Here is a 12307-nt window from a genome sequence, read left to right on the forward strand (position 1 = left end):
CCTGAGAAACACCGCAAGATTGAGCGTATCAAGGAGGCTTTTAAGATGCTGGGACGCCCGATCGTGGTCGACGAGCTTTCCCTCATAAAGCTGGGGCCTGTGAGGATGAAACTGGCTTGCAAGTCGCCGGCAAAACTTAACGGCACGGTCGAGGTGTGGTTTAACCAAGAAGGGTACCAGATCAAGGTGGAGGTGGAGCGGCTGCCGCGGAGGCTTGGGGACGGAGGTGGTGCGTCTGGGGCGGGCCCATCCGCCCCCCTTCCAGAAAGCCAGCAAGGTGCGGGAGGGCGGCTCAAGTTCAAGCTCGGGACAGCCGAGGTCATCCCCTCCAAGCAAATTGTCAAGGGTGCGAAAACGGGCAATTCTGCGGCTGGGGTGCCCCAGCAGGTGGCGCCTGGCCCGGGTGCGGCCCCGGCTGGCCAAGATGTGGCGATGGGCGAGCTGCCTGAGGAGCCCGAAGATAGCATTCCAGATACTTCCATTGACACGGAGACCTGGGAAAAGTTGGGTGTGCTCGCTACTCAAGACACTGCTGTTAGTTTCCCCCCCTCGCCCGCTCCCTGGATCAGTCCTTCGACCAGTACGGCTCCAGCTTGCAAGCTCAAATCAAGCCTGTGACCTTGCCGCTGGTGTCTAAGGAGACAGGCCCTTTGCCTGCCTCTCCAGCGCGAGTAGGGGGCTCGGGGTCAGGCTGCGAGGTGATTACTGACCTTACCCCGGCCTCGGGCAAGCGGATGTCGAGCGGCTCCGGGCAGCAGGGAGGAAGCCAGGGAACAAGACGGTGGCCAAGGAGTCGGCGGGTGCGATCGATGCGCTGGGAGGAGAGCTAGGAGCGGCTCTGGAGGCGCCAGGGCCGGCGACCAAGGCCAAGCGTTCGAGGGCGACTCCGGTGGCGACCCGGGCTCCTAACGTGCGCGCCAAGGCCAAGCTCGGGGACTTGTCCTCGTTGGAAAGCGCCAAGCTCCGTGCTGCTGACACAAACATGGACGTGACAGGTAACCCTTCCCCCTCTTACAAGATCTTGAATGCCTTCTCTGACGTCCATCTAGCTGAGATTCTTCACGATAGTGGCGTAGCGCTAGATTCCTCGCCTTTGGATATCATTCCCTTAGTTCGCGCGCGTGAAGATGCTCAGGCCGCTCTCGCGGCTGCTGCCGCCCGCTGTGCGGCTGTGCAGTCCGCGGACGGTCAGGCTACAGTACCAGTAGGGGCTGGTGCAGTAGATTTGCCCACCGAGGAAGACGAGGCCGGGGTGGCCTCGGACTTGCCTTCTTCTAGCCGAGCGCCGGCAAGGAAGCGAGTGGCCAAGGCGGTGAGCTCCCGTGGAGTTCGCCTGCGTAATCGGGTTATCTGATGAGATACATCTTCTGGAATATTCGCGGATGCGGCCATGGGGGGCGGCGTACGCAGCTCAGAGAGTATATGTCTAAAGAACACATAAATTTTGTAGCGCTCCAAGAGACTATTAAGGCTGATTTCACGTTTAGAGATTTAGTGGCGTATGATCCTTTTCAGCGTTTCGATTGGTTTTGGACCCCTTCCTTGGGGCATTCTGGAGGCCGGCTGATGGGTTGTAATAGAGATATCTGTGATGTTATTGCGTGGGAGCCGGGTTCGTTCTATATTGCAGCTACTGTTCGTCACCGGGTATCCATGGCTACTTGGGTGATTGTCAGTGTCTACGGGCCAGCGGACCACGCGAGGTCTGCAGATTTCTTGGGGGAAATCACAACCTTGGTCGGGGCCAAGCGAGCGGCCAACTTGCCTGTCGTGGTGGGCGGGGACTTTAACTTGATCCGCTCGGGGGCGGACAAGAGCAATAGCAACATCGACTGGGCTAGGGTGTCCCTTTTCAACAATGCAATTGCGGCCGCGGCTCTTAGGGAAATTGCGCGGACAGGTGCAAGATACACTTGGACTAACAAACAGCGGGTTCCAGTGCGTTGTGTTCTCGATCGTGTTTTTTGTTCAAGCGATTGGGAGGCCCTGTTTCCCCTTTGTACCTTAGTGGCCGAGACGCACATTGGTTCAGATCACGTCCCTCTAATTCTGTCGTCAGGGGAGGACAGTAGGCGACGCAGCCGTAGATTTTTCTTCGAGACGGCGTGGTTCGAACACGAGGGCTTCTGTCAATTGGTCACGAATCGTTGTCCTTGATTGGAGACCAGGTGGGGTGCCAAAGAGGACCAGTAGAGTTCTGGTTCTCTGCGGCTGCGGCTTTGCGGGCTTTCCTCAGGGGATGGGGGGCCAACCACGGTAGCGAGTCCAAAAGGGAAAGGGAACGCATCGTGGAAGAAATCGCGAGTATAGACGCGCAAGCGGATGTCAGACCTTTCTCTGGCGACGAATGGGAGCACCGCTACTCTCTAGAAAACCAGGTCTTGGCTATCCTTAGAGCAGAGGAGGAATACTGGCGCCGTAGGGGCGGCGTCAAGTGGGTCGTGAAAGGTGACGCCAACACCGGCTACTTCCACGCGTACGCCAATGGCCGTAAACGCAAGAGTACCATCCTAAGACTACAGTCGGAGCATGGGACACTGGTTTCCCAATCTGAAATCGTTAAGCACATCTTCGATTTCTTTGTCGAGCTGTTGGGAACAGCCGAAGAGAAAGGTTTAAGTCTTAGGGAAGACTTATGGGGCCCGGAGGAGAGGGTGTCTCAACAGGAAAACGACGCACTCATGCTGTCCTTTACGCCACAAGAGATTGACCTAGCGCTAGCGGGCATGAAGAACGACACGGCTCCAGGCCCGGATGGCTGGCCGGTAGAGTTCTTCAAAAAGTTTTGGCCTTTCCTTAGAGACCTTTTCCAAGCTATTATTAATGGCTTCGCCCTCGGTACGGTTGACCTCTCGAGACTTAATTACGGGGCGATCTGTTTGATTCCCAAGGTCAAAGGGGCGGATACAATCAAGTTGTTCCGTCCGATCATGCTCCTAAATGTTCCCTTCAAGCTATGTGCCAAAGCCTTCGCCTCTAGGTTAGCGCCGGTTGCCCAACGTGTAATCCATAAGAGCCAGACCGCTTTCCTAAAAGGTAGAAACATTCTTGAAGGGCCTATTGCGCTCACGGAGATTATCCACGAGTTAAAACGTACACGTGGACAGGGCGTTATCCTCAAGCTCGACTTTGAAAGAGCGTACGACCGCGTAAACTGGGAGTTCGTGCGGGAAGTCCTCCTCAAAAAGGGATTTGAGGCGGGTTTCGTACACAGGATCATGCATTTGATCTCGAGTGGCAACACCTCTGTTATTGTCAATGGCGAAATGGGGAAGTTTTTCCGTAATAGGAAAGGGTTAAGAGAGGGCGATCCCATCTCCCCACTCGTCTTTAACTTTGTGGCAGACGCTTTGGCAGCTATGCTGTCCAAGGCCAGCGAGGCTGGGCATGTTAAGGGACTCGTTCCACACCTCATCCCGGGTGGTGTGACCCATTTACAATATGCAGACGATACCTTGCTTTTGTTTAAGCCCGACGACCATAGTATCGCCTCGATTAAGCTTTTGTTATTAGCCTTTGAGATCCTCTCCGGACTCAAAATAAATTTTCTTAAAAGCGAGGTCATCACCATGGGGATGGACGACCATCAAAGTTGGCGTGCCGCAAATCTACTTAATTGCAAGCTTGGGAGCTTTCCAATAAAGTATCTGGGGCTTCCTATATCCCATCGCAAACAATCGATTTTAGAGTGGGAGCCGCTGTATGGGAAGGTGGCCAATAGGGTAAGCCCGTGGCGAGGGCGGTTTATGTCCTCTGCGGCAAGGCTCATTTTAACTAACTCGAGCCTCTCTTCCCTGCCCCTATTCACTATGGGGATGTTCTTACTAGCTGATGGCGTGCACGCTAAGCTAGATACACCGCGATCCCGGTTCTTTTGGGAAGGAACTGGCATCAAGCGGAAATATCACCTGGTAAAGTGGGCGGCTGTCTGTAGGCCAAAAAATTCGGAGGTTTGGGGATCCTAAACTCCAAATTAATGAACGTCGCCCTACTGTCCAAATGGTGGTGGCGGCTTGCCCAAAACGAGACGAGTCTTTGGGCTCAGCTGCTAAAAGCCAAGTATTTCCCAAATGGGAATCCTTTCAGTGCCTCGGCCAACGGCTCCGTGTTTTGGAAAGGGATCCAAGCGGTCCGACCAGCTTTTGCTATTGGGGCCAAATTCCAGATTCAAAATAGACACTCCACTCGCTTTTGGCTGGACCATTGGCTGGGAGCCTCTCCACTTTGGCAAAGTCACCCCAATCTTTTTCGGATCGCCACTGACACCAACATGTTAGTGGGAGAGGCAGCCCGTACTGACCCTCCAGCGATCCACTTCATGCGGGCCCTTTCCAACGCCGAACGGGAGGCATGGGACGACCTAGTTCATCAAATTGGTGACAACCGTATAGGGTCGGGCGAAGATTTGGTAGAATGGAGCTTGACAGCGTCCCGGAAATTCTCGGTTAAATCTTTATACAACAAGCTTACTGAAGGGACAGCGCTTGATATAGCTAGGGGGCTGTGGAAGGCAGGTAAGCCCTTGAAAATTAAAATCTTCATGTGGCAAATGCTCAGAAATAGGCTGCCCACGTCGGATAATGTGGCAAAACGTAACGGTCCGGCTGACGGTACTTGCACTGTGTGCGGTCTAGGTGAAGATGCTAACCACGTCTTTTTAAGATGCCACCTAGCCAGGTTCGAGTGGAGTGCAGTTAGGGAAGCCTTCCACTCGAACTGGAACCCAACCTCGGGGAACGACTTGATTTCCATCCTCAAAACCACGAGAGGGACCAGTAGTAGAATCGCTTGGCGTTGCGTAGGGGCGCTACTCTGGGCTATTTGGACGACGCGCAATAAAATTACGATTGAGAAAAAAATTCCTAACCACCCCGCGGATGTGATCTTCAAATGTCATCTCTTCTTACAGACGTGGACTCCGCTAGGGAAGGAGCGCGATGCTGAGCGCATGTCGGAGGCCATGGCGCGCATCAAGACTATCCAGGTGATGGCTAGACAAGACACGACGACTCGATGATGCTTTTGGAGCCTTCGGTGGATGTATCATGTTAGATAGGTTTTCTGCGTTGGATGATTTGGATGGTGTTATGTTGCCTTCGTGTGGAACCTTTGTTCTGTTTCGTCGTCGTCTTGGACTGAACTTGTTTTCTGCTTTTCTGGGTTGTATCCTGTTGAACTTGGTGCCTGAGGGCTTTATTAATTTAAAGCCGGACGCGTCTAGCGTCTTTGTTCCAAAAAAAAAGGTTCTTTGAGTAAGTTATTTCCATCTTCAAGCAATGTTGATGTCAGTGAAGAACAAGGGCAAGAAACTACTCCCGAGCATGTTGCGATCTTTTTGCGATCTTATTTGAGGTAATCATGTCATGTTAGTTTCATTTTGTGATCTTTTTAATATTATTATTGTTGATGAAGTCAGTTTGAATTTGGTTATTATTGTTCTCGATGGAATCATTTGAGTTATTATAGTCAAATTTTAAACTAAAGATGTGTGATTGAAAGTTACTTTTAATAAGTTATATATATATATGTATGTGTGTGCGTTAACAAACATGCATACATATACATGGTCTTAGGACTTGGACATAGGGGCCCATGACGTCGAGTTCGCCTAGGGCCTCCCAAAACACATGGCCGGCCCTGCTCGGACTCCATCTAAACTAGACCTAGACACAAACGCACACACGCTGGTGATCATGGGCGTACACACCCCGGTATGGTTTATTCTCTAACATGTGGGCGGTGGTGTGAAGGGAATGCAGCGGCGGTGGTGCGTAGTGGGCTCCAGTGGAGACGAACGGCCAGATCTGGGCATGGGCGGCGCAGGCCGAGGACAGCGCGAGTTGCGAGCGTCCGCCCCTGCCGTGGGCTCCCCTGTGAGTATTCTAGGAGGTAGGCGGCAGTCCTTGGGGGTTCTTCTTGCCGATGGCCGGGTCTGCGTCAGTGGCTTTGCACGGTTCTGCATCGGCCGCTGAGGTGGGGCGGCACAGGGGTGTGTCTGGTGGGCAGGTTGGCTGGAGGAATAGACGGCGGCGACGTGCTCGGGCCACCCGTCACTGGCACAGGTTGTGCCGGTCCGAATGCGTCCGCTCCCAGCCTCCCCCTTTCCCCGGCCGCGTGCAGGCTGTTGCAGCCCCGGCAATGGTGGAACGACTTGACTTACACGTAAAACAATAAGGTGGTTTTGGCAGCCATCTACACGGCATGGAATCTTTGGAAGGAAAGAAATCGTCGCGTTTTCCAGCACGTAAGCTTGAATGAACTCAGCCTACTTTAGCTCGTTAAGCAAGACATTCGCCAGCATGCACTCTTTGTTCATTGGCTCTCTGATGGTGAAAATTCCCCTGATCCGGAGCCGGACTACCTCTTTTCTTGTAAAACGGTGTGGGACATCGATACCAACCCAGCTTTGTAACAGTGCACTTTGTATTTGTTCTCTCCTTCTTAATATATAGGCAGCACATCTGCCAATTCCTCAACAAAAAGATGGAACCGGGCCATTTTGCATCTCTACACTGAATTAAGAAAATGGTGAAGGTTCAACTTAAGTTCTTGTAAATGATAAACACAAAAGTGCTATTTATGTAACCTGACATCTATTGAAGTACAAAAGATTGTCGAAACAATTTCTGTTTCTTTTTTCTCGGAATACTTTAATCTCTATCTCTACAATTGTATTTTCTTCTTGCCGTGTACAGTAACAGATTGGCAAAACCGGATTCAGAGTTGAGACAGAACGTTGTCAATCTGAGATCCTGCCTGAGTAGTAAGTATCAGCAAATAATGTCGTCCTCGACTATGTAATATAGTTTTTGCTACCAGATCCAGAGGAAAATGCAGCTCACTGCTCTTCTCTGATGGCACCCTTGTCGCGATACCACCCGACAATATCCTGATGCCCTTGTTCTTCACATAGCATTTCTTTCTGTCCCAGTTGGAATAAAAGGATTCATGGTAGAGGTTATTAAGAAACAGCAGTAAGCCAGTGACATTGCGAAATATTTCCCAAGTAATCACATATAGAGGAGGTACACCGTTCAAGGGTTCGTTAATCAGAGGCGGAGGGAGAGACATTGCTCAATGTAATAAATTTCCATCAAGGAGTAGACAAACTGGCCTGAAATACAAGTTTTTTCTTTGTTTGTCGGGTAAAATAGAGCAGCACAACACTAACAAAAAAATTCAGAGTGGTGAACAAGATGAACGGTTTGACAACTACGAAAATTAACAAGCACAACAAGTATTGGAACCACAAGACTGCAAAAAGCTCAAGTTATATAGCATCATAACTAATCCACTACTAGTTAGAAGTACTACTCCGGGAATGCAGCTATCTGCTCATCCTCGACGGTGCCCTTGTCGCTGACCATCCAAAAGCTTCCTGATATCCCGCTTCACATGACATTCCTGGGACAAGAAATTAACAGAGGAAGGGTCAGGAGAAAATAGAGGTCAGTTGGCATCCGAATATTTATTATCACTTGTCAACTAGTTGTTATGTGCACCCACAAATCAGAATCAACTTGGTCTAGCAGCATAGATTTTTAAATCAAAAGTACAGCCATTACAACTTAAAAGCTTCCACATCTTTCCGTTTCATAGTTTGTATTTTCGTAAAAAAAACGTTATCATATGGCGGGACGAGCCACTTGTCACAGATAATGAAAATTTGCATAGTTGATATCGTTGGATTACAACTAATGAATAAACTCATTCACACTGCCACATGTGTTCAAGAAAAGAAACAACCCACTAAGCAACATTTGAAAATGAAACAAGTATTAAGATCTTCTGCATAAGTTTCAGAAAAACAGTCTCATTCATAGGTTGAAATTCATAGTTCAGAGCTAGGCAGTAGAAAATTATAGCATGATTTAAGAAATTGGAAGCTAAAATCTGAAGTAGATCACAAGTGTTTGTGATGAAATTTCAGGACACGAAAGTACAATGGTCAACATGATAACTAAACTAGGCACTTTCAGATCTTATACATGTCGTATACGTCTATTGGTCGAACACACCTTGTGTATCCGCAGAACACACGCATGCCATGGTCATTCGTCATTCGTCAGTTCCCTTCCCATTCCAATATCACGCATGCCATGGTCACCGAAGCGAGCAGACGCTTCCTCTTCTGTCTCCCATAACTGACGAGTGAATCAAGGGATTCTTCTTACACGGGTTATTACTCACCGGGACTCTCCTCTCTCGTGAGGCTGCATCCTCTCGATCCCCCCATCTGTCTCTCTGCGTCGCTCACGCTGCCGGCTGCCTCGGGGCGAACCCCGCTTCTGCTCTCACCTCCTTCTACCGCTCCCGTGCACTTTGCCGCGGGTCAGTGATTGCCGACAATATACGTACCCCGCCCAGTTAATCTACCACTCAGGTTGTACCGTCCGGCGGAACACTTTCTTTTTTAGAAAAGGAGGATTACCCCCAGCCTCTGCATCTGAGCGATGCATGCAGCCATTTTATTAATTATTCACAAAGACCTTACAAAGTAGTACATCAGATAGTCTGAAGCCACCATCCTAGCAACATATGTCACTATTTCTATCCATTTGATGAAGGTGTGCCGATAGTCTGAAGCCACCATCCTAGCAACATATGGTACTTCTCCCTCCTTCCCCTAATCAAGTACTCTTTTGTTCGCTATTAAATAACCCGGCTCTCCGCCTCTGATTGCTCCATCTGACATCCCCAATTCTTCTCTTCCTATAGTTCCTACTCTTCTTTTGTCCTGTTCTTCAAAGCTTCATTGGATACAGCGATGAGAATGGGGGACGGGGAATCAGTGTGGCAGCCTTGCAGATCTGGGAAGCTACATCGATAATCTGACAACAGGCCATATGCCCATATTCAGGTGCTTTTATTCCCTGTATTGACTGCTTTTCTACAATTGTTTGGTGACATGTCTTCTAAAAATGTTTATCAGTTAGAAAGGGAAGTGAAAAAAACCAGAGAGATGAACTGGTAGAGTCCCAGAAAGGTTCAATTAATCAATTGACAATTTTTTTAGAACCGGTAGTTCTTCGAAGAACTTCAAAGTGTTCAGAAGTATATTTGGCTTCTTACGTAGCTCAAAAGACTTGAAGTTATTGAATGATATTGAATTACGCAAATGTTGTGTTAAATTTGTAGAAACGTTTTCCCAAAGTTATGTCGAATTAGACGATCTCTTCTCCGAGTTACAACCACGGCAAATTACTTTACCAGAATCTGATGTGCCATTGGGTGCTATGGAGATTTTCGAGTTTGTTAGAGACATAGACTCTTTTCCAAGTATATTAATAGCTTATCGAATTTTATTTAGTGTACCAGTCACTATAGCATCAGCTGAATGCAGTTTCTCAAAGTTGAAGTTATTGGGAAACTATTTGAGATCATCAATGTCACAATAAAGATTGAATGGTCTTGCTACTGTATGCATTGAGAAAGAAAAGTTGGATGAAATAAATACTGATGTGGTTTTTGATGACTTTTCTTCCAGGATCGTTAGGAGAAACAACAAGATCTGATCATCATATTAAGGAAGCTTTGGAAACGTTTCCTTCTGGTGAAGACATCGAGTGACGAAAAGATTGGAGAGAATATAAACTAATGTAAGTTCTCATGCATTAACATTATATCTGATGATAACACGAACGCTTCAAGTTGCTATCAGTTTTGACAAGGTTTTCATAATTAGGAGAGCGAGATTATGGTCTCTTTGTGCCAGTTAGAAGTGACTTTTTGTAGAACTATATTGTTTCCAAACTATTATGATGTAGTTCTCTACACCGTTAAAAATAAATGAATTGCTTTGGAAATACTATACTCTCTGAATTTTTATTTGTCCACAAGGGCCCCATTTTGTCGTCTCGCCCCATGGCACCGAATATGTATGGACCGGCCCTTCTCCTCGACTTACATTGTCCTAACATGAACATTATAACAAACAAACAAACAAACAATTCAACTTACTCATCGACCCTTAAGCACACCAATGGTATCACATCAAACATGTACCATAAGTATTTGCAATGAAGTCAACAGAAGAAATAACTCAATGAGGTATTACCTGCAATGTAGAAATTCGTACAGGGATAATACATTCTGAAATGCGTGCATTCTCTCCTTCCAATATATCTGAAGTGCACCGACTCGAGCTGGAGGATGAAATCATGAGCCAAAGACAGAAATATCGCATCTGTGTCTTCATCATACTCCACCAACAGGATGACATTTTTCCTACGCGTGGGTCTTGAAAAAAGTGCGTCGAGTTGAACACATTTCTGCAGCACCCATGAAATAATACCATCACTGTTTAACTTCCCCATAGTTGAATGTTGAGTTTTAGCTTTGAAATAACCGCGATGACAAGGCAATTATTCTCACCTCATAAGATCTGGAAGGAAATGTCGACGCTAGAACCAGTAACATGGGCATATGTTGTCGGCTTCTCAATCACAACAAGAGTCTTCCTTTCAAAATCAAACTCAAGGATATTGGCTCTATAGAGGAACCAATAAAGTGGATTCCCAACCATGATGCTGGGCCTTGCCACATTGGCAATATTACATGTATCCGTTATGGATATAGTATCGCCCCATATATTAGACTTGCAGTCGTAGAGGCAAACATATATCTTTGTTTGGTTAGCGAAACCTTCCTGGCACACCAGTACCAGTTTAGATGAGCTCAAGCAGTTCTCGTTGTGCGAGTGCTGATAAACATCACTGGCCCTCACAACAAAGGTTTCGAAGCCATCACTGACCGCTGGTGGAAAATCCACGTGGTTTTTGCCGCCAGTGGTGGCTTCCCAAATGATGGCCTCAGGGCGTGCGTAGTCGAGGACGAGGGTGATACCATCACGGCAGCCAAGGAAGACGAGGCCTTGAGAATAAGGATAAAAAAGGTTCTCCGGCAATTCTACGACGATGACGTCCAACTGGTCCGGAATTGGAGTGAAGATAGGGGCTTTATTAAATTGTTGGTAGAAGAAGCCGAAGAACATCCAATGGTGCTTGCGGAAGCGCTGAGGAATTCGGTGTCAAAGAGGATGCGGCACCATCGCGTGTAGATGAGTCAGGCGTTTTGGAGGGAGGACGGCTTTGGAGTGAGGCGGAGGAAGAAATCGACGAGGAGGTCATCATCACTGAGGTGTCAGTTGGTGTCATAGAACATCCGGGCTTGGCGTCAACCTTGAAATGCAGCAACAACCACAACCAATCGAATCGGTGGGCCGATCCTTCAGCCAATGCGGATGCATATATAACTTCACATACATCAAGCTGACCAGCCCAATATGCACAAAGTGATAGGAGAAATTGGAGGTCCTACACTTGGGCAATCTCTGCCGGTTCCATCCTATGTGTCACAACAACCTCTCCTATCTTTCTGTCGGCTGCGGAAACAATGAAATGTTAAGGCTTATAGTGGGCATCAAGCTAGGCTTTTCACTAGAAAAGAAGAGAAATTGAAAAAAATACGATAAGATGGAGAAGGAGAGGAAGGAGAAGGGGTGGCCTCATCTCAAATCTTCAGTGGCTGCGATCATATATATAACCCTTATTAATTGTACACTAGATCATTTGCCATATTACTTTGTATCTATTAATTATTTGCTTGGTCTGTTGATCATTGCCCTATATCTATATTACCACCCTACCCCATTAATCATTTTCCACATATTAGATTGATATATTGCTTGTTTATAAAATCTTCCAATTTTTGGTTAAGTAGGTAAATATTTCTATTAGACTCGTGAAAAGAATGAACCTGAACGTTGTAGCACCGGAGCCTATCAAAAATTCAAATCATTTCTCCTCAACAGCCCCCGTCCGCCACCAAAATCCCTGGCTCATGCCTTCCCTCCCTTTCGCCGCCGTCCATCGTCGGCTCGGGCCTTCACCTCCCTTTCGCTGACATCTGCATAGCTGTTCCCACCTTTCGCTTCCGTCCACATAGTTGTCCCCACCTTCACGGCGGTCCGCCCATCCCATTTGGCGGGGAGCCTCGCCTCCGCTACCCCACCGTGGTGCTGCTCGAGCTGTGGTCGCGTGCCCACTCCAGTCTTTTTTGTGTCTCCACGCACCCCCACTCCTCCATCGTCATCGTCTTCCTGGTAATTAGCCCAACCTACCCCCCCCCCCCCCCCCCCCCCCCCCCCCCCAATGATACTTGTTCTTACCGTTTCTTACTAATCTGATTCATTTTAAGTTGGGTTGGTTGGATATAAATTTTTTGGTGTTAACTGTAGGCCGCCTAACTGATCTGGGACAAGTCTACCACTGACGCTTTAATAAGTTTTAGTGTTAACTCGGTGTGC

Source organism: Aegilops tauschii, chromosome 6 (assembly GCF_002575655.3).
Source record: "Aegilops tauschii subsp. strangulata cultivar AL8/78 chromosome 6, Aet v6.0, whole genome shotgun sequence".
Lineage (NCBI taxonomy): Eukaryota > Viridiplantae > Streptophyta > Magnoliopsida > Poales > Poaceae > Aegilops > Aegilops tauschii.